Below are 23,702 nucleotides of genomic sequence, written 5' to 3'. Positions count from 1 at the left end.
CCTTCCCTTCCCAACTTGCTTTTGGCCATGGTGTTTCACTGAAGCAATAGAAACCCTCACTAAGACCATGAGGTGCTGACTGAGAGCTCCCAAATGGCCTGGGGAACTAGATTAAAGACCAGAGTTCTCAGGTGCCATCTAACCCCCACCCTGAATGTACTTTTTAGCAGTCCCTCGTTTTTACAAACTACCCATCTCAAGCTGGCATCAGCAAGCCCCAACATCCCAGGGCTGGGAATACAGACAATCAACCCAGCCCAGCCCAGACTCCCCCCGCCCCCCGCCCCCGCCACGCACACACAGGCTCTGGGGGATTGAATTCGGGCCCTCCTGCATGTACAGCAAGCACTACAAACCAAGCTATCTCTCCAGCCTGAAGAGTAGTCTTAACATAAACCTTTCCCTAGCTCATGCTGGTCTCAGTCTGAAGTATCAAGAGGAGGCCTCCACCCCTCCCCTCTGCCTGTTGTGGAACACTCCTTCACAAAGAAACACTTGTGTGGAACCAGCTCCATTCACAGGCCCTGGGGACCTGCCATTGCTGCTGTTGTGAGCATGCGTAGGTCTGTCTCTGTCATTGTTCCTCTCTTTCCTTTGCTCTCTGCCATCCTATCATAGGTTTGGCTTTTTTTCCCCTAAAGGAAATCCCACAAAAGCTTCGGTAAATGACACTAATCTGTGTTTCTAGCGTCTGCCTCTACTGGCTGCAGGCTTTGGTTCTTACAGTTGACCGACTGTTGGTTGTGTGAGAAGATTGGACAAGGCTCTTGTAAAACTGGTTGTCAGATCTTAAACTCTGTAGATGTTCCAAGAACCTTTGGGATTAAAAAGGAAAAAGAGTGCAATAATGCAAAATGTTTGTTTTCTAGAAGATTCCTGTGCCTGACAAATATATTTACTCAGAGCATATTTTAGTATTTAGATATTTTATATTCTCTGGCTCCTTTTAGCACGTTGATAGCTTTCTGATTACTGTTGGTTCATACTTGGGGCACTGAGCCCAGAATAATTTGCTTCAGGGAGCAGGGCAGTAAGAAATGGAGGTAGGTTTCACCTCCCATGAGCTGTCACATCTTCTTTACACATTTACAGCACATATTAGGTCTACGGCCATGTCACCCTGCATGCGCCCATCTCCTCTGATCTTGGAAGCTAAGCAGGGATGGGCCTGATTAGCGCTTGCATGAGAGATGCACCTTTTATGAGTTACCTCCCTGAAAGATGGCTTTGTTGTCAGAGAAAATTGATAAATAAACAGTCAACCAAATGCTCAAAAATCAGGAAGGCAGAAGTGTGGAGTCTGCTCCAAGCTCCAGGCCAGCTGGATTCTCATAGTGAATTCCAGTCCAGACAGACAGACAGATAGACAGACAGACAGACACACACACACACACACACACACACACACACACACACACACACAGAGAGAGAGAGAGAGAGAGACAGAGACAGAGACAGAGACAGAGAGAGAGAAACAGAGAGAGACAGAGAGAGAGAGACAGAGAGAGAGAGACAGAGAGAAGAATCTTAACAGAGTAGTGTTAAGTCTGGAAATTGTGCCCAATCACAAAGCTCTACAAGAAGGGACAAGTAAGGAATGAGATTACAAATCATCACAGGCTTCCTGAGAGGAAGTACTTTAAGTCTGATGCTGGTGACCATGTGGGTTGACAGACAAGGGTGAGAGCAACCAGGCAAGTGTCACAGTAGGTAGACATGCCCAATTTCCCCCTCTGTGAAATGTCCTAGAACATAAGTCAGGGAGAGGTGGGTAGGACATGTCATCAAGTGTGGCTAATCTCCATCTCAGAAACAGTGATGAGCCACCACCTGCATGCAGAAAAGCCTAAGCGTTTCCCCACAGTCAGTTCTGAGATGCAACCAACAACATGTTGGCAGTTTGGGATCACTTGAAGCACAAGTATTTACACCATAGGAATGGGCAAACACCAACATGAGGACTCTGTTCTCCCCACCCCCCACCACTGCCATGGTCACCCACTGGCTAGTCAAAACCTGTTTACCAGCTCACCTGGAAGATGGGCACTGGGTACTAATGGGAAAATGGCGATAGCTGCTTGTGAGGAAGGCTGACTACACTTGCAGAGAACGAATAGGTAACGAGTAAGAGAGAGCAGCAGAGACAACGGCAAGAAACAGCTATGACCATCAACAAGGGCCAGGTGTCACCCAGGACCCCAAGTCATTCCGTTTGTATCTTTAGGAGAAAGCAGAGTTGCTTACAGTACCTAGGTCTCTAATTAAGATACTAAACATCTGGTTATTGGGCCTGGAGAGATGGTTCAGAGGTTAGGGGCACCTGTTGCACTAACAGAGACATAGGTTTGATTCCCAGCATCACACAACCATCTGACATTCCCAAGCACTCATTTAGTGCATATTCATACACATAAAGTAAATCTTTAAAAAACCTCGTTTCGCTTTTGCATTATTGTTAAACTAAAATGATCGTACTTTTGCTATTTGGTCAATCTTATTTCTGTGTTCTTGGAGCAGGCCCAAAATGGCGCTTACAGAATTTTGGCCCAGCTGGTAGACACTCCTACCTTTCACTTCAGAATTAGAATATTGATGACATCTTTTTTTTTTTTTTTTTTTTTTTTTTTTTTTTGGTTTTTCAAGACAGGGTTTCTTTGTGTAGCTTTGGAGCCTATCCTGGCACTGTCACTCGCTCTGGAGACCAGGCTGGCCTTGAAATCACAGAGATCTGCCTGCCTCTGCCTCCCGAGTGCTGGGATTAAAGGCGTGCACCACCAATGCCCGGCTGATGACCTCTTTATAATCCATCTCCATGCAAGGAGCCAGATCCCGCCTCCTGGCACCGTTCCCTGCCAAGCTATGTAGACTCACCCTTCACTGGTGGCTGAACTTCATAGACTTGTCACTGTGAGACAACCTTGAACCTACAGCTTTCATGATCTCTCCACTCAATGCTTTTTTTTCTCCACCCCAATTCTCGCCCATCCTCTACGTAGTTAGCAAGGATTGACAGTGGGAGCCGTCTCTGCTTTCTCTACCTGTTTCACTTACAGGTGATCACTCAACTCCACATCTTCAATGCGCATCCCCAGCTGTCATCTACTGCCACAAACTAAGTTCTCAACATTTTCCTCCAGGTTCTAGCAGAACATCCGTATTGTCTCAGGTTTGTACCTTTATCTTCACCAGCCTTCAATGCATGTTTGATATTGCAGTCCATTTAAAACCACGTATGTGGTCCTGTCCCCTCCTTATTCTAATCAAAAGTTGCTAAGAATTTCCATGACAAATTTCATGCTCTTCACTTCAGCCCACAAGGCCTCATGACAAGGAACTTTTAGGACTTTCCCAGACCCCAGCCCTTTGGGTGACCAGAGTAGTCTTTGCATATCCTGTTTCTATAGCCTGGAATTTCACCTATCTCCTCTAACTGGCCCACTCTATAACCTGGCTATTCTGTCTCATCTCTTGGAGTTCAACTCCAAATCAACTCCGGAAAGGAAGTCTACCAGGGCACAAAGTCAATGCAGACAGTCTCCCTCCTCTCTCCTCCATTTACTCCAGTGGAGCCATTTCTCCAGCCCCTTCCAAAGACTTCTTAAAATGCACCACCAACACCCACAGATGCAGGATCAACCAAATGTGGAGTCTGCATACCGTGGACTATTAAAGAGGAAAAACGTTCTGACAAAAAAAAACACAACTTGGATGACCCTTGAGGACATTATGCTTATGTGAAAAGCCATTCCCAGCAGGAAATACTCTGTGGCCCCTCTGTGAAGCATGAGTAGACTAGGAGCCATTCACAGCAGGAAATACTGTGTGGTCCCCACTGTTAAGCATTACTAGACTAGGCAAATTCATGGAGGCAGGAAGAGAAATGGCAGTGCATCTGGGGAGGTTTTCATGGGACCAGAATTTCTCTTTTGTGAGGTAAAAACTTCTGGAGATTGGTTGCATAGAGGTGTAAAATCCTTCACACTCTTAACTCCAAACTGGTTGCTATGATGCATCCATTACCTTTCTGTTGCTATAACCAAATTCATGACTAGTGGGAACTTAGGGGAAGAAATTTACGGGGCACAGTTTACCATGGCAGGGAAGCCTCCAGGCGTGCAAGGAGCTTGGCCACACTGTGCCTGTCTCCAGGAAGCAGAGACAGATGAATGCAGGCACTCAGCTCACTTCCTCCTTTTCATTCAGTTTGAGACCCCAACCCATGGGCTGCTACTGCTTCCATTTGGGGTGGGTCTCCCTCTTCAGTTAAACCTTTCTAGAAACACCCCATATATACACCCCTACACGTCTCCTAGGTGACTCTGAATGCAGTTAAGTTCTCAATGAAGCTAAGCCGCCGTGGATGATAAATTTTACATCACTTATTTTTAATTTCATTAATTATTTTTTATACAAAGAAAGGAATTCATGTCCTCCTTTTATACTTTGTCGCTGACTATTTTGGAAGCTCCTTAGTTATTATTCTCCTGGAGTGCTTTCTGAATTGCTGCTTGGAAAGAATTTGAGGTAATGAGGGTGCTGAGTGTGTGTGGTAATGAGCAGGTGGTGTTTGGCACTGCAGCTCCCAGATGAATTCCATGAAGTCCTAACAAAAAGGCTGTGGTGAGGTAGGAGCAGGAGCTGGAGTGTGCCCTCCAGGGAAGGGCCTCCTCTGGCCATGGCTTGACCCTGCAGACAGTTCCTCAGGAAAGCCTTCACCACTCTTCAAGTGCCCCGAGGGTCTGCAACAAAGCAGCTGTGGCTTCTGTTCCCCTGCACCGGAGTGAACAGGCTGGAAATGTTTGGCCCTGGATGACATTTTAAAAAGCATCTTGAATTCTGGTCCTGGTTCTAACAGCACTTCATTCACAGTTGACACCAGTCCATTTTCTTAATCTTGAGGAGTGACAGCGTCACTGCTTTGTTTTTTTCTTCTGAAGATTTCCTTCCCTTTTGTTTGATTTTTTTTTCTTCAGAATTCCTCCTCCTAGTACTCAAGGGACTGCTTTCTTTTGAGAGAAAACTGTTGGGCAACTTACTCTTCGGTTGTGAAAGTACCAAACAGAAATCTGTTGCATATCTTCACTGGCCCCAGTCCCTGTGGTTAAACAAAGGGACCTGTGGAGCCCTCGAACTTTCAGGGGACATTTGACCCAACTTTCATTGCCCTAGTTGGTGAGGCAGACAGGTGTGTGCCATTGCCATGCTCAGTCAAAGACATTCTGTCATGGGCCTGAGTCTGAGAGCCGTGCAGGGGAGACAGGCCACTCAGCTACTCTCTTTATGCAGCTCCTTCCAAAATATCAACTCTTCTCTCTGCCAGGGCCGTGGGGCCTTTCAGTTTGGCCACACTGCTTCCAATCCTTGGCACACACTTGGCTATGTCTGTCTTGGGGTTTTCTCTGCATGTTAGACTAGCCTCTAGAAACCTGTGACTTCAAATCAGGCTTGATCCTGACATGAATGTGACATTCACCATGCCACCTCCAGAACGTAAATCTTGCCAGACATCACCGTGGATATGTTTACCAACAACTGATACAGTGCTTTAACTATTAGTTAATAAATGATCACATTTCACAAGTACAGGCAACACTCCCTGACCTAGCTCTGTCTTACTTTGCAGTACCCTGCCTCTATGCATTCGGTCTTCACGGTAACCCCGAGATGGGCACTGTTATCCTATTTTCCTGCTGAGGAGAAGCAAAACTGTCTTGCAGAAAACCAGAAGCTGGGAGGTGTGGAAGGTGAGCAATAAGGGGATTGAGACTGTTGGTTTGCTTTTGGTTCTAGCGTTCCGATTCCAGGGCTTCCCCAGAGAGACAATAGTCAGCATCTATATATGTGGGTGACTCGCCACCAGAGTGCTTGCTTCCTAGAGAGATGTAAGTAGCCAGTAGAGAGAGAGGGGAGAGAGGAGAGAGAGAGACAGAGAGAGAGAGAGAGAGAGAGAGAGAGAGAGAGAGAGAGAGAGGGTGCATATAGATTTTGAGAGAGACAGACATAGGCTATATCAAAAGGTCAGCGGTAAGCACCATTAGAGGGAAGAGAAAAGCCCAGGGATGTGCCGTAGCTGGAGACGACAGGTGAAGGAAAGCCACCAGGACGCTGTCCCTGGGCTAAGCCTGGTGAGAATTAGCGTTTGGCGGCAGAGTTAGGGCTTGCTCTGGATGGACGGAAGCGTTGATTCTAAAAAGGGGCTGCAGAGGCTGATGGCTCCGGGGCTAAGGGCCCATAGTGCTCTTACAGAGGACACGAGTTTGCTATCCAGCTCACAACCGAGGACCTCTAGGTGTTAGTTTTCTGTCAACTCGACACAAGTTCGGGTCTTGTGGGAAGAGGAGACCTCAACTGAGAAATCATCTCCACACGACTGCCCTTTGGTAACCCTGTAGGGGGCGTTTTCTTATTAATGGTTGCTATGGGGAGGGATGCGGCTCGCTAAGCGTCAAGTGAATTAAGCAGTTGATCACTAGTGCCATCTATAGGTGGAATGTAGCATGACAGCGTCACATGGGTCCTGGGGAGGATTCAGCTACTGTGGGGAGGAGGGTGTTGGGAACAGGTTCATCCCCCCCTTTTTGTTCTGTTTATTTATGTCTTTGTGCCATGAATGGCTCGAGTGTTGAGGTAAGAGGACAAATGGCGAGGATCGGTGCTTCCTTTTACCATGGGGTCCTGGGAATCGAGCCGCCAGGCTTCCTGGCAAGCCAGGTTGAAGAACAGTGCAAGATCCACTTACTCTCTTTTGTTTTAGGGAGTAAACTGACAGTTTTGGATACACACTACAGCATGGATGGACTGTGATGACATGTGTTAAGTGAAAAGATGGCACGGCGTGCCAAATACTGAGCGTCCCATTTACATAAATAACCCAGCAGTGTCAGACTCACGGGGACAGAGTGGAATGGAAGCTTCTAGGATCTGGGTGTCTGGAGAAGCAGGGAGCTGCACTCATTACCAGGTACAGAGTTTTAAACTTCGTCCTAGGGATGGGCGACAGTGTGGGTTATAAACAGTGTGTGGTGGTGTGTCTAATGCTGCTGAACTATGCAATTTAAAATGGAAGATGCTATGAATATTCTATAGCAATGAAAAATTCTAACCACAGTGGCTCAGAGTACAGATACGACAAGATTGGTCACACACACACACACACACACACACACACACACACAGAGAGAGACACACACACCACACACACACACACACCTCACACCACACACACACACACACACACATACACACACACACACACACACACACACACACACACACCACACACACACACCTCACACCACACACACACACACACACACCACACACACACACCTCACACACACACACACACAGACACACACACCACATACACACACACACCTCACACCACACATACACACACACATCACACACACACACACACACATCACACACATACACATACACACACCCCACATGCACACACACACACACACACACCACATGCACACATACACACGCACACACACACCACATACACACCTCACACCACACACACACATCACACACACACACACCTCACACCACACACACACCACATGCACACATCACACACACACACACACACACACACACACATACACACACATATATACACAGACACACCACACACACACTTAATTTGTCCTTATTTTTCTATCTTTAAAATTCTCTAGTCTGAGAGATGGTTCACTTGGTAAAGACACGTTTGCTGCCAACAGTGAAGAGTGAGTTCAAACCCCGGGACTCTCTGTGGAAAGGGAGAACCAACTCCCACAAGCTGGGCTCAGGAGAGAGGTCCAGGATAGACGGAGCTCTGTCTGCACACTGAAAATTACTCTACTCTGAATTCCCTTCTCAGGAGCCACGGGTGCTGGCTGGGTTCACATGTTACACATTGTTCACAGGGAAAAGGAACAGAGGCCAGGACAATTCTGCCCTGTTTCACGATTTTGCACACATTTGTACACATTGAGATGAACAACTAAGAAAGGGGGAAAGTGGCTAAAGCCACAGAGACCAATGCGGCCAATCCCCTGGCTCAGGAGATGTGGGAAGGGAAGGGAGCAAGGTCAGCTCTCTGCCTCCCGCAGTACCCAGTACCGGAGTCCAGCTAACTCTGTGAGTACCCTTACCTTCTTACCCTGTGCGCTTCATGGCTCCATTCACATTCTTGGCCCAGGCTCATGGATGTCAGTGCCTGGTCTAGCGGATGATTTTCAAACTCATCTGAGGACCACCCGGGGCACAAACTCACAAGCCTTGTTTGTTTCAAGTGCCAACGACACATCCCAGAAGCGATGTCTTGGAATCAGAATTTGCATTCCCGCATATTTCCTGGCTGTCCTGATCCACACCAGAACCGCAGGAACTGAGGTAGGGCGCACAGGATTAACCCTCCACAGTGGGCACAGCTCCAGGGAGCGGCCAGCGAGCCAGCCAGGCTAGGGGAGGAGGCTGGGAGCATCTGTACCATCTGGGCTCAGCCTAGCTTGGGAACCGCCTTTCGGGAAGCTTTGGGCCTGGGCAAAAGTAGGGCGACTGGACAAAGATACCCTTCCACCAAGTGTGCGTCCTTTTTGGGGGGTAGGGCGGGGCTGCCCTTCAGATGACGTGTCCAAGTCAGGGTGAAATAGAGGGCAAGATGAACTCCAGGGAGGGGGGGGCACAGACGCTCAGTGTGTCATCAGGCTGGAGTTCTCCAGAGCCCGGGGCGGGGGAGACCTCCCGGAGTCCTGCACAGGGTGTAGACTGTGCTGTGCGGCCGGCCCGGTCTCTGGGTTGAAAGCCAGCTTGGTGGTGGTGGGCGAGGACCTCAGGGCGGTATCTTATTAGGAAGATGGGCTTTCTGGTGCTGTCTAAGCTTGTGTTAGAGCGAAGCATGAGGATGGGGCGAACAGCCAGCCTTGGCACTCGTGGCTGTGACAGCCTGCGCTTGGTCTCAGGGGAAGTGGGACACATGCATGTCCTCAAGCACAGGAAGCCAGGCTTGTCCCCCCGAGAGGATCTGTAAGGGAGAGGCTCCTGAAGTCACAAGTCCCGTCAAATTTCTAAGGATGTCCCGACCTGGACCTCCACCATAGAACTAAACTTGGAAAACAAAAACAAAACCCTCCTGTGACAGTCATGCCATACCCAAAGTCACCACTAGGGGGCAGAAGAACACAAGTATCATTGCTATACCTGCAGAAAAAGTTGCCTGTGGCTCCCCTCAGTCACAAATTAGGCAGGAGGACTCCGGGTGCAGCCTCCCTGTCTGCCCCCGACCCCCCCACACACGCACACGCTCTTGCTTTCAAACCACCTTGTGGTTCTTCTACTCGGCCCCAGGTCTTTTATATCTCCTGTAAGACAAAACCACTGAGTTCTCAAACTTGGCTGTGCGTCCCCTGGGCTGTTCCGGGCTCAACACTTCACACCGGTGCTGGCTTGCATTGATTGCTGAATGGTTCCTCAAAGAAGCCTCCCTTGCAGGTGTCATCGTCTTCCTGTCTGCCCAGCTCACAGACTGCTGGTTGCATTCCTGACACACACTGAACTTAGTGGGCTAAGGCGGAGCAAAGTTTCTCTGTTTGGGTCGCAGATGGCACAGCGGCAGGTTGGAGGTGTGGCTGCCTTTGCATGCCATCGCTGCCATTCTCTAGACCCTTTGGGTTTCTTTCCTTACTCGATGTTACCGCGCTTCTACCGCGCTGAAAGAGAATGCCCTATCATCTTCCCCGACAGCATGTACCAAATGCAGCTTGCTCTGCACAACTTGGCAATAATGTACTTTCCTCATCTACCGGAGCACCTGTCATCTTCATAGCCTCTCTCTCCTGGGGAGTCCTCCCTTCCTGAGGGTTGCTTTTCAAACACAACCAACACGACTGCCGTCTTTTATTTGCTCTTTCCTCTGGGCCACTAATACCCTGCCTTTAGTAGTAGCTTCAAGAGCCAGGTGGCTAGGCCTGATGAAATGATGTAAACCAGCCAATCCTAAACATGTCTATCCTGTCTCATTCCTTCCTTCCCATGTGCAGTGCTGAGCTTTACCTGATACCTGACACAACCCGGAAGCCCCTGGGAAGAGTTTTAATAAGAACTTATCTAGATCAGGGTGGCCCCGTGGGCATATCTATAGGCGATTATCTTGACTGTTATTGTTACAGGAAGGCCCAGCCCACTGTGGGCAGCACATTCCTTAGGCTGGGCCCTGAATTGTACTAGCGATGAAAACTAGCGAGCGGATAAGCAGCATGTGTGCGTGTATTCCTTGCTGCTCTTGACTGCAAATATGATGCTTAAGTTCCTAACTCGACTTTCCCACAACAAGGGGCTGTAACCTGGAATTGGAAGTCAATAAATTCTTCTTCTAAGCTACTTTTTGTTAGGACATTTTTATCACAGCAACAGAAATGAAACCAGGACATTGTGGAAATCAGTAACGGCTCTTGTCATGGTTTCACCTTGTCTTTACACACCCTCACTGGTACTTCTACCTCTGTGTTACGACATGCAGCCTAGGCTGGGATCTATAACAAATCTTTTTCAGTGGCTGATGTCTCCTAATTGGTCAGCCTCCGAACAGCTGAGTAATACTGCAACCTAGAGAGACAACTTCCCCACCACAACGGGAAGAGTGGCTGGCGCCCTGTCTCGAACCCTGGTCCCATCCAGTGCCTGCTATGCACAAAAGAGAGCTCAGCCAAGGACAGATGAGTGAGAAAATGATGGAAGTGGAGAGGAAGCTCCAAGTTTGGAATCCGGCCCTGGTTCTTCCTCCTCCCACCGTGAGAACTTGTTCCCATGATGAGTCCAGAGGAACAGCTACTTTACTGTTGAATTTTGCCATGAGCCAATGTAAATTAAAGCCCTTTTCATGACCATAGCGGCCCCTTCTGTTGCTCCTCACACATCCCGTGGAGTCCCGGTTATTCTAGAGACATCAGATTAATGCGGTGAATAACTGATACTAAATCCGTAAGGTTAGGATAACTTTTAATAGATAAACGCCAGCCAACAGCAAGCCAGAGCGTGCCAAAGCAGCAAGGCGAGAGAGCTCCCGTGTGCCTTGTCTGTCCCTTTCAAACCTCCCCCACGTCACCCTGACATCACCGTGACCACACCCTGACGGGCGTGGTCGGACACACCTGTAGTGTCTCCCTATGTCAGATCTCTTCAGATCTCCAGCTCTGTGCTACCAAAACTCTTGAGCTGACAGCCAGCTTCAAAGGTGGTGATATTGTGAGACGGGACCTAGGGACTGATTAGATGATGACGTGGAACTCTTGTGAATGAGGCCAGGGTTCTTGTGAAGAGTGCCCCAGAGAGCTGCTTCTTCCCTTTACCACACTAGGACACAGTGGGCAGAGACGTCCATGAAGGCAAGAATCAGGCCCTCACCAGACACCAAGTTTGCTAGCATCTTGATCTTGGATTTCCACACTGTGAGAAATGCATTTCTGTTTGTGAGTTACCCATTCTAGGGCATTTTGTTAGACCAGCCTGCATGGATTCCAAAACCAGCTGAGACTCCCCTCCCCCACCCCTTGAGCTCCAGAAGTAACTGACTAAATGCTTATAGGACATCTCCACCTTGTCAACCTATCCAAGGTCACAGTTAACATGCCAACAGTCAAGTTCACCACATCTCACACGTCATTCATTTCTGTCATCTTTCCTATTGCCATAGCTCGGGGTGGGGGGGAGCAGCACAGCAGGGGGGAAGTGATCTCAGGGATGCTATGTAACACACTGACAGAGATTCGAGACAAGAAGAGAAGCCCATTGGTGTGCTCAACGGGAAGCTGTCGTCCCAGGTCCTGTCCCAGAAGGACCACAGTGCTCCAGTCCTGACGGGCAGAAGCAGATGGTGTTCCAGGGACTCTGGCTTGCATGGGGTGGCCTTGGAGCTTGGGAAACAAGAAGACCAGGTCCTAGCATGGTCACTTCCCCAGATAGACTTGTTACAGATCCTGGGTTCTCACTTCACCTTTATACCAGGACCATTTCTCCTCCCAGAGCAATGCCATAGTCACAGGACTCTTTCTTGCCTTTTATCCCCCCCCACACACACACCTGTGTGTAAAACATGGGTATAGAAGCTGAGGTTGGGAGGGCTCTTAAACACTCATCAAGAGAGTTATATTCTGATCTAAGCTGGGCATCAAATGTGAGCTCCCACTGCCCTGCTCATGTGCGAGCCCTCCACTGTGTGACATCAGAAGTGTGTGTATACCTTGATTCCTTTGCAAATAGGAGCCACTTCACCATCTCTGAAGCCAAAACCTAACATCTCCACTGAGATCTGTGATTTAGACTCCTATATAATGAGAACTTTCTGGCCCTACTGGGTCCTGCTGCCCTTGAGAGCCCCAGATAAACACACAAGACTTATATTAATTATAAAATTGTTGGCTGGTAGCTTGGACTTCTTATTGGCTAGCTCTATCCTAATTATTAACCCATTTCTATTAATCTATGTATTTCCATGTGGTCTTGGCTTGTTGGAGAATGCCCAGGTGTCCTATCTTCCCAGGCTCTACATGACAACTCTGTCTGCCTACACTTCCCAGAATTCTCCTAGACCCGCCTATCTCCCTGCCTCTATTGGCCACAGTGTTTTATTCATCAACCAATAAGAGAAACATATACACAGAAGGCCATTCCCCATCACTCCTAGAAGCCCAGGATGCGCTCAGCCCCTTCTCCACCAGCCTGGCCCTGATGAGCTAAGGTGACATGAGCTCTCGTTTGAATCACTGCAGGGACCCACCACCCACCCAACCATTGTTCTCCTCTGTATCCCTAGATCAATCCAAAAGACAAATCCAAATCATTTCTTCCTCCAGCTTGCATCACTTTCTCATTCTCTGCTCTTCAGTCCTCTTACCCCCTCCGTCATTTGCTGTCAAATGTGACTCCCTCCTCAGCTCCAGAGAGGCAGGACCCTCCCTATGTGTTCCAAATGTGTAGCTCCTTCCTCTTGGACTTGTTCTCCTCATTCCTCCTATGTTTTATGTGCCCTGAGCTGCTGGAGGCAATGAGGCCATTATTCTCCACGCTTGTAGCAACCTCTTCTATCTTGCTTAGAGCCCTTGGTCTACTGCTTTCCACTCCTTTTCCACTCTCACTGTGGGTGAGGATATGGGTGGGCCCCTGAACATATTTTGGGTTCACCAGTGCTGTTCCAAGTTGGGTCCCTGGACCACCAGTGTCAGCATCACCTGGGAAACTTGGCACATCAAATTTATGGCCGCAGCCCAGCCCTGCCTAGTCAGAGCTCTGGGAACAAAGCAAGAGACTGTTTTCTCAAGCACTGTAGGACAATCCAGATGCATGTTCAATCAGAGATTGGCTGGCAGAAGCAAATGGGAACTGAATAAATATGACATAATGGGATTTAGTGTTGTTTGCCATAGACTGAATTACTGGGTTGATTATCTCCAGAGAATCGAGCCTTAGCCTGGCTCCTGCCCTTGTCACTCGCCATGAAGCCTGCCTGGGGTGTGCATCATCTGTCCCCTCCTTGGCTCCTGTTGCACTGTATAATAATTAATAGGGAAGTTTCAGATTGTAACCTGAGGAGAAACCCAATGACCAGAGAGAGACCTTGGTTTTCCAAGTGCCATGGTCGGGGCACTCATGATGGACTGACTCTGCTGCTCTGATACCTGCTTCTCATGCCACATCCTCAAATTGAAAATGATTGCCAAGGGAATTAATCCCTGAAGGCTTACAGTCATTATCTTTCCTGTAGTGACAGGTGTTCTATTCTAAGGTTGAGTCTGAAGGTGTCAATGTGTCCCTGAAGCTTTTTGTTGGTTGTGTTTTTAGTCCTCTGCTCTTGTTGCTGTTGGGAATCTGTCTCAAAAAGAAAGACAATATGGTTGCACATATCTTTAATCCCAGCATTTGAGAGGCAGAGGCAAATAGATCTCTGAGTTCAAGGCCAGCCTAGTCTACTGTCTTACTTAGGGTTTTTATTGCTGTGAAGAGACACCATGACCACAGCATTTTTTTTCTGAGACAGGGTTTCTCTGTGTAGCTTTGGAGCCTGTCCTGGAACTCACTCTGTAGACCAGGCTGGTCTTGAACTCATAGAGATCCCCCTGCCTCTGCCTCTCGAGTGCTGGGATTAAAGGCGTGTGACACCATTGCCCAGCAACTACAGCAACTCTTATAAATGAAAACATCTAACTGGGGTAGCTGGCTTACAGTGTCAGAGGTTCAGTCCATCACGGTGTGGAGCATGGCGAAGTACTAGCTGAGAGTCCTACATCTTGCAGGCAACAGGAAGACAACTGACTCACTGGGTGGCATCCTGAGCATAGGAAACCCTAATGCCCACCTCCACAGTGACACACTTCCTCCAAAAAGGCAGTACCCACTCCAGTAAAGCCACACCTCCTAATAGTGCCACCCCCTTTGGAGGCCATTTTCTTTCAAACCACCACATTCTACCTAGTAAGTTCCAGAGCAGCTAGGACTACCCAGTAAGCCCCTGTCTTACAAAGAAAGGGAGGAGGAAGAGAAGAAGACCGAGCTGTATTTGGTGAGTTCCCTAATGGGAGGGCCATTTGATATTGATGGATTTCTTCTCATGCCTTTTACCATGTCCGGTCTTTGTTGGCATTCAATAAATACTGGGTTCTGTTCACTAGGTGAAAAACTCTGAAAGGCCATTTAAGAAGCTCCCTTTGTTTTCTGTAGGACTGAAAGCTACAAACCTTCCCTTGTGCCATATCAAAAGTTCTTGCAATCATTTTCAGAGGGCGCTGTGTCTAGCCAGCCACCCTGATTTCTGCTTTCCTCTCCTGCTTCGTCTGAGATACTTTATCTCTAACCTGTGTTATAGCGTGTCTTTATCTCTTTCTTGCTCTTGAGTTTACAACATTCTCTTTTCATTCACACTCTTTTGCCTGTCTTTCCCTGACCTGAAAATTCCCACCCCCTCTTTTCAAGCCTGACTTAGCCATCCAGCAGATCTGAAGGGAATGTCACTTTGTGTGGCAATTCCCTCTTCTGCCTGAGGTTGGGGCTTACCATGTCCTTCCTGTGACTTTGATCACCTTCTTCTCTGTGACCCCTTCACTCTCCAGAACCCTTCTCAGAGGCTGGCCAACACAGGGCTCAAGTGTCCGGCAGCTAGCTTGGATGAACCACCTCACCCAACTGAAGTGAACAGCTTTCCAAGTTGCAAATTTATTTCCTTGCTTTTCTTTTTCCCCTGAACTAAGAATTCAATATTTTGAATGGGGAGAGTACATCAACAAAAGAATGAGCACATTTCAGAGAACAGAGGGCTACCAAGAGAAAGAAGGAAAGAAAATAAAAGAACAATGGCGGCAGAGAAGTGCATGGCCAATGGGAAGTTATAATTTCTACAGTGTCTGTGTGCCCACCAGGAGAAGGACCTCTGAGATAGCAGCACTTTGAAGACTCCTCTGGGGGCTTGCTCTGGCTTATTCTATGCTGTGTCGAGCCTCTGTACACAGGGTTATAAAGAGGAGCTGAGCCCTGACTTGGAGGACAGAGGGATTCCCGGTTGTGTTTCTTCATGTAAGAATATTTGGTGGCAGCTCTGCCCAAAAAAAGCCACATTAACTGGGACATCACACAAATAATGGAACCAACTTCTCATCCAATCCCAGTCTTGCAAAGCATGGCAATGACTTTGAGCTCATGGTCCAACCTGTGCACGGTTTCCCTCAGCAGATGGCCAGAGTTCCCTAGTCTTCAGTCCTCCTCTCTGCTAACTTGTGAGGCAGCCATCTCCATATCCATTGGAGACCATTGTTGGCGAACCCCCGTGCTAGACAGTTTCATGTCAACTTGATACAAACTAGCATCACCTGAGGGGAGGGAGCCTTAACTGAGAAATTGCTTCTATAATACTGGGCGGTAGGTGAGTCTGTAGGGCATTTTCTAAATTAGTGATTGGTGTGGGAGAGCCCAGCACATTATGGTGGCGTCACCCTTGGGCAGTTGGTCCTGAGTGGGATCACACAGGCTGCATAAGCCAGGAGGAGCAAGCCAGCAAGCAGCACTCCTCCATCAATCAGCCCTGACCCCAGGATCCCTCCTCCTAGTTTGAGTTCCTGCCATGGCTTCCCTCAATGGACTATGATTTGGGATATGGAAGCCAAATAAACCCTTCCCTTCCCAAGCTGCATTCTGTCATGGTGTTTTATCACAGAAAAAGAAACTCTACCTAAGACACCCTCTGTAGGCCAGTCCGTAGTGTGAGATAGCATTTACTGAGTCACAGATGACATGACAATTAGGAGAGTGTGACTGCTATTTTAAATATTGTGCTGTTTTTAAATAAAAGATGATAATATGGTTGCCTTGAATTTTTCAAAATAGTCTCCAATTTTTATATTGTCTTGAATTACACATCCTGGCTCACATTTTATCTGGATAATTAAGAAGACAGTAAAATGTCTGGCTACATACTCAGCCAGTTATTAAATACTTGCCAAATAACTGGTCAAATGTCCCACGAGCATTTCTTAAATCAGCTGATTCTTGAGATTAATGTTTCAGAATTGCCCCTTGCCGCTGAGCCAGGCTGTGCCCGTCAGTATTGACACCAAGCAGGGGTGATCAAAGTGGGTGGCCTCCAAAGTCCAGGTCCCCTCTACGCATCCAAACTACAGCCCTTTGTCCTTTGCTCTTACATTTCAAGTCTCCACGAGTGAAACAGTTTTCCTGACTGCTGTATAATTTATCATGAGAAGCTCTTGCTAAATATAGAAGCTTAAGCTGAAGTCCATACTGCAAGGCAGGTATGTCTATAACTTGCCCTGAATTAGCAGAAACTAGAGTTAATAAGTAGCCAGCTGCAGTTGGTCACGACCTTGCAGGCACAGCAGCAACACTTCCAATGTTGGCTGAAGTTTCTGCAGGTCATGTGACTCTGGACTTTTGGTGTGCTTCTATATTTAAACCACAAAATAGTCTTGGACGGTCAGTGTGGGGTCCATGCCATGGTGTGTGTATGTGGAGGGGGGGCGGGATAAGAGAAAAGAAAGTGAATCTAAAAAGGCTGTAAAGAAATCAGGTTTTTCTTAGTAATCATCTTTTTTTGTTGTTGTTTTTCATGATTTTCCCCTGATACAGTTTCAAGTGTTCATAAGAACACAGTATCTTTTTCAGGAAGAGAACCTATTCTCTCATTTAGAAAGCAAGATTTTCAGTGCAAGAAAGAAATAAAAATGTCACATCAAAGAACACACCCAACTCCATCTCACACCACAGTGTCTCACAAACACTGTTCCCCACTATCAGGAGCAGGGCTCCTTGTAGACATGTCAATACAAAGCATGAGGCAGGACCACTTTGTCATGTGAACAAGCTGCTGCTGTAATATGTCCTGACTGCAAACAGCTCAGGGGGGAGAGGCTTTATTTGGATCACAGTTTCCAAGTTACAGTCCATCACTGATGGTGAGTCAAGGCAGGAACTCAAGTAGCTAGTCACATCACACGCACAGTCAAGAACATAAACCAATGGATCATTTCTCTCTCTCTTTCTCTCTCTCTTACACACACACACACACACACACACACACACACACACACACCCATACTATGTTGCTTCTACTAAGCAAGCTTTCTTCACTTTTAAACAGTTCAGAAGCCAGTCCATGAAACAGTGAAGCCCATAGCAGGTTGAACCATTAACAATTAAAACAATTCCCAAAGACACGCCCGCCTAACCTGGAGACCTCCTCAGTTGAGACTCCTCACAGCTAACTCTAGATGTGGCAAGTTGGCATTTGAAACCAACTAATATATCCACTTATCAAGGACAGGAACACAAGCGAATAGTAACTGCAAAGACCATTGAACTGTTAAAAACTATTAAAAATTCTCTCTACTTGGTGGTACTTGCTTACAATAACAGCCCTTAAGAAGCTGAGGCAAGAGAACCATGGGTTTCAGTGCAGTTTAGGCTAAACCATGAATTTCAGGCTGCCTTGCCTACACAGTGAGTCTTTGTCTAAAGAATAAAAGAAAACAAACGAAAGACCCCTAAACAAAGTCTATGAGTTCCTATATTTCCCCCAACCATTAAACCACACACACACACAAGTGCACGCACACACATGCACATACACACACCTTAAAATGTGTGTGTGTGTGTGTGTGTGTGTGTGTGTGTGTGTGTGTGTGTGTGTATGTACAGTGTGGGTGCTGGAACATAGGAACATAGGTGAGTACATGCATGCATGCATGTGCATGAGGAGAAGGCTCACTGGCATTGGATGGTGTCCTCTCTTGCTCTCCATTCACTGAGTCAGGATGTCTTGCAGAATGCAGAGCTCACTGATTCCGGCTCGTGTAGCTGGCCAGCAGAGCCTGGGTGATGTCCCGCCTCTGAATGCTGGCACAGGAATTGCAAACAGGCCACCATGCCCACAGGGCTTCTCATATGGATTTGGGGAACCCAAACTCAGGTCCCCAGATCACACAGCAAGCATTGTATCCATTTACTCAGCTCCCCAGTCTTAGCTTCACCCTAGGCTTTTGAAGGATGCTGGGGTCCATTTCACTACTCTGAAAATTGGAAAATGAACATAAAGAATTATGGGTTATGCCTGTCCTCTGCATAACTGTGTTGAACTTATTATTGAATGGTAGCCAAAAGTTTATGAAACAAATATGATCCATGCTGGGACAGTCATCTCAGCCCACTGACTTTTAATGGGAAAAAAAAGATAACCAAGGCCCATAAGCCTCCTGCTGGGATGCACTAGGAAGTATGTGTCACCCATGAGCAATTCATGAGGGAAAAACAAAAGGAAACTGAAATCTGGGCAAGCAAGCCTCTGTGATTAATTACCAGACCACAGGAAATACGTTGCACTGGGCCAATTTTGTCTAGGTTTGATGGGCCATTGGGCTGTCCAGATGTTTAAACATTTTGAGTGTTGGGGCCTACCACACTCAAGGGCCTTTCTATGCACCAGGCCCTCTTTCAAATAATAAAAGGCAAGGAATGCTTTTCAGTCCATGTTACCAGGCCAACACTGCCCTGAGATAAAAGTCAGACATCATAAAGAAAGAAAACGATGGGCACATTCACTCTGGGCTTCCTCTAAAATGCTGCTAACCACCCTTGCAGGGGGACGAGACACGCATGTGGCTGGACCATGCCCGGATGTGGGCACTCCATTTGTCTTATGTATGCATAAAAGATACATAGTGTGCACATATGAGCACATATATGGGCGTGTTCTTCCTTCTGACCCCTCTGCTTCTAGCCTGACTTCAAACATGAATTGTAGAACTGCAACAACTCTGGAGCAGTAATTTCTCTTCGTTGATCCTCACTGATGAACAGGAACAATCTTAACGCACAGAGGAGATGCTCATTCGACATTTGTTGTATACACGGGTGACGGCTGTCCTGATGCCCACAGACATGAGCTTCCTGAGAGGACGCGGCGCAGAGGGGAAGGCGCTGGAATAAAGGGCAGATGCCAAAGGTACTGGAGAACCTCGAGAGTGTTCAGTGAAAAGACAAGGAAGGGGAAAAGCAGCGAGTTAATGTCCGCGGAGTGGCAAAAGCAAGAGCAGTTTTATATGTAAAGGGAGAAGAATTAAATTTTAACTCCCAGGGGAGGGGGAGGGGGCTCAGCGGGTAAAGGTGCTTCTTACTGCACAAGCCAGCTGACCCGAGTTCGGGGGAGAGAACCAAATACACAAACGTGGTCTCTGACCTCCTTACATGTGCCCTGGCATACGTACCACACGCGTGTCACCTGCACACATGTCACCTGCACACATATCATCCACACGCATGTCACCCACACGCATATCACCCACACACATGTCACCTGCACACATGTCACCACACACATGTCACCCACACGCATATCACCCACACGCATGTCACCTGCACACATGTCACCACACACATGTCACCTGCACACATATCACCACACACATGTCACCTGCACACATGTCACCACACACATGTCACCCACACGCATATCACCCACACGCATGTCACCTGCACACATGTCACCACACACATGTCACCTGCACACATATCACCACACACATGTCACCTGCACACATAGACTTATCACCCACATGCATGTCACCTGCACACATATCACCCACACGCATGTCACCCGCACACATATCACCCACACACATATCACCCACACCCATGTCACCTGCACACATATCACCACACACATATCACCCACACGCATGTCACCCACACACATATCACCACACATATATCACCCACACGCATGTCACCTGCTCACATATACATATCACCCACACACATGTCACCCACACACATGTCACCTGCACACATATCACCCACACGCATGTCACCCACACACATGTCACCCGCACACATGTCACCTGCACACATATCACCACACACATATCACCCACACGCATATCACCCGCACACATATCACCACACACATATCATCCACACACATGTCACCTGCACACATATCACCCACACACATATCACCCACACACATGTCACCCACACGAATATCACCTGCACACATGTCACTGATGAACAATTGCTGACATGTATTCAGCGGTGCCAGATGAGGGCAGTGCCTGTGGAGGCCGGAAGGAGGCGTGAGGTCCAGGAGGATTGGAGTTACAGATGCTGGACACTTGTGAGCCGCCGTATGTTGTTGGGAATAGCCACTGAGCCCCTCTCTAGCCCCTCATTTTTTTTAATAAAAAGAACCCCCCAGTGATACACAATTTTATTGCCTATGTGCTCTCTGTAAATAAAAGCCAACCCCAGCTTGTTTCTTCCCATCCCCGTTTGTCCGATGCCATCTTTTCATTGTGCTGTGTGGTATCTGTTTTTACCATCAGGCCAGAGTCTTCCTGCTAAGTCATCTCGAAATCAAACTTTGCTTGCACTGCATGTTGTTCAGTAATTAAATTAAAATCCCAGGAAGCTTTGGATTAGAGGAATCTTCCTTCAAGCAAATCCAGGTTAGTAAGACACTGTGACCTGTCTGGGTTAGAACTCCCTCATCCAAAACATCCGGAGCACTGGATGGATTAATTTGCAACACACTGGGAGATTTTGGGTCCAATTTGCTGGAGATTTTCTTTCTGCTCGCATTTCTCTTTTCAATTCAAGTCAATATGCATTTATTCAACTCCTTTATTGAAAATGATATGAAAAGTGTTACTAAGTCCAAAGAATAAAGAAAATGGCAGATAAAATGCAAGAAGAGGGAAAAGTGTAATGAGTGAATAGATATGTTCACTCATGAATAAAAAATATATTCATGAATAAATAAATTCATCCATCCAACAAATGAACTCACAGAGCTCTTATTTTCACTAGTCACTGGGTTATTATGCAGTATAGAGGGAAACATAAAGAAGTGTTTCTGTTTTGGGAGAATTTTGAATTTATTTTTATATGAAATGCCAATTAAATAATTTGAATTCAATTTATATCATCAAAAACTTCTAAAAGAAATAAGCCCAGAACAGTTTCTTTTCACTTTCAAAAGACCTGGACTAGGGCTGGTGAACATATCTGCAGGTAAAGATTTGCACCAAGCCTGATGACCTGAGATTCATCCCAGAGATGCTCACAGTGGAAGGAGAAAATCCATTCCCCCAAATTGTCCTCTGGCCTACACACACACACACACACACACACACACACACACACACACACACACACAATTAAATATATGCAATTAAACTTATTAATTTATTTGTTTTCTTGAGATGGGGTCTCTCTCTATGTGGCCCAGGCTGGCCTGGAACTTGCTGTGTAGAGGGACTCGTCTTGAACCTATAGAGAGATCAGCCTGACTCAGCCTCCCAATTGTTGGGATAGAAGCTGTGAACCACCATGCCCAGCTAAAATATTTTAAAAGAGAAGATATTAAATGTTTTCTTTGGGAAAATGCTAATAAAATATGCTGCAGTGCTGAAGAGGTTTGAAAATGTGACCAGACAGAATCCTGTTGCCACAACCACCAGGCTGCAGAAAACCAATTTTTAAATCAAATTTCCTGTTAGGGGTTAGGAAACAAACTTCCGTGCAATGTATCAGGTGTGTTTTTCTCCTTGAGGAATGTATCTAGTATGCTTTTTTCTTTGTAGTTTCAGAGAGATTAGTTGTCAACAGTATTTAATGAGAAAAACCAAGCATTCATATATATATTTAAAAAAAAAAACATCGGGAATATTTCCTTCTAATCTATCCAAACCCCAGCTTTAGCTTTTTGGTCATCAAACTTTAGTTCTGTGAGACTCAGTAAAACTATCCAGACCAGGTTGACACACACCTTAATCCCAGCACTTGGGAAGCAGAGGTGGGCAGATCTCTAAGTGTGAGGCCAGCCTGATCTATAGAGTGAGTGAGTTCCAGGACAGCCAGGGCTTCATGGAGAAGCCCTGTCTCAGAAAGTCAAAACAAACAAACAGACAAAAAAGATTTAGTGAACATAGCTGAACAGATGTCCTTGTTGTATGAATGTGCATACCTTGGGTATATGCCTGGGAGTAGAATTGTTGGATCTTGAGGTAGACGGATTCCCATTTTCCCGAGAAATCACCATACTGATTTCCACAGTGGCTGTACAAGTTGGCACTCCCACCAGCAGTGGAGGAGTGTTCCCCTTTCTCCACATCCTCTCCAACATAAGCTGTCATTGGTGGTTTTGATTTTAGCCATTTTGACATGAATGAGATAGTATCTCAGAGTTGTTTTGATTTGCATTTTCCTGATGGCTAAGGATGAAGTGTCTTTCAGCCATTTTAGAATCCTCTATTGAGAATTCTCTATTTAGTTCTGTACCTCACTTTTTAATTGGATTGTTTGGTGTTTTGGAGACTAGCTTCTTGAGTTCTTTGTAAATTTTGGAGATCAGCCCTCTGTCAGATGTAGGGCTGGTAAACATCTTTTCCCAGTCTTTGGGCTGTCGTTTTGTCTTGCTATGTCCTTTGCCTTACAGAAGCTTTTCAGTTTCAGGACGTCCCATTTATCAATTGTTGATCTCAGTGTCTGTGCTATGGGTGTAATGTTCAGGAAGCAGTCTCCTGTACCAATTAATTCAAGGGGTACCATCTGCCTTCTCTTCTAGTAAGTTTGGTGTGGCTGGATTTATGTTGAGGTCTTTGATCCATTTGGACTTAAGTTTGTGCAAGGCGATAGACATGGATCTATCTGCAGTCTTCTACATGCCAGCATCCAGTTATGCCAGCACCATTTGTTGAAGATGCTTTCTTTTTTCCATTGTGTAATTTTAGCTTCTTTGTCAAAAACCAGGTGTTCATAGGTGTGTGGGTTAATACCAAGGTCTTCATTTTGATTCCATTGGTCTACCTGTCTATTTTTGTGCTAATACCAATCTGTTTTCAGGACTATAGCTCTGTAATAGAGCTTGAAGTCAGGGATGGTGATGCCTCTGAAAGTTTCTTTATTGTATAGGGATGTTTTGGCTATCCTGGGTCTTTTGTTTTTCCATGTGAAGTTGCGTACTGTTCTTTCAAGGTCTGTGAAGAATTGTGTTGGGATTTTGATGGGGATTGCATTGAATCTGTAGATTGCTTTTGGCAAGATTGCCATTTTTACTATGTTGATCCTACTGATCCAAGAGCATGATTGACCACTGGGGATTTTTGCACAAAACTTTAATTTATTGCTCTTGCAGCCTCCCAACTAGAACTTAA

The 23,702-nt window shown here is 46.7% G+C and overlaps 1 protein-coding gene and 1 long non-coding RNA gene across 7 annotated transcripts in view; one reads left to right on the top strand and one right to left on the bottom strand.

The window, feature by feature from the left end:
• The window catches only part of Cldn10 (claudin 10), an 85,527-nt gene that overhangs the window by 51,321 nt on the left and 10,504 nt on the right, over window positions 1–23,702 (bottom strand). The gene's annotated exons all lie outside the window — the stretch shown is intronic.
• On the top strand, window positions 6,520–19,486 carry LOC103161159. Of its 3 annotated transcripts, none has more exons than XR_004772328.1 (4): window positions 6,520–6,627; window positions 6,755–6,961; window positions 8,292–8,391; window positions 19,348–19,486. It is a non-coding gene; the product is annotated as an uncharacterized LOC103161159 (long non-coding RNA). The 3 variants fall into 3 exon arrangements; XR_004772327.1 differs by lacking the exon at window positions 19,348–19,486 and adding an exon at window positions 10,550–10,885; XR_003480840.2 differs by lacking the exon at window positions 19,348–19,486 and adding an exon at window positions 9,490–10,543.

This window comes from Cricetulus griseus, assembly GCF_003668045.3.
Source record: "Cricetulus griseus strain 17A/GY chromosome 1 unlocalized genomic scaffold, alternate assembly CriGri-PICRH-1.0 chr1_1, whole genome shotgun sequence".
Taxonomy (NCBI): Eukaryota; Metazoa; Chordata; class Mammalia; order Rodentia; family Cricetidae; genus Cricetulus; species Cricetulus griseus.
This window is presented reverse-complemented; position numbering and strand designations above follow the sequence as displayed.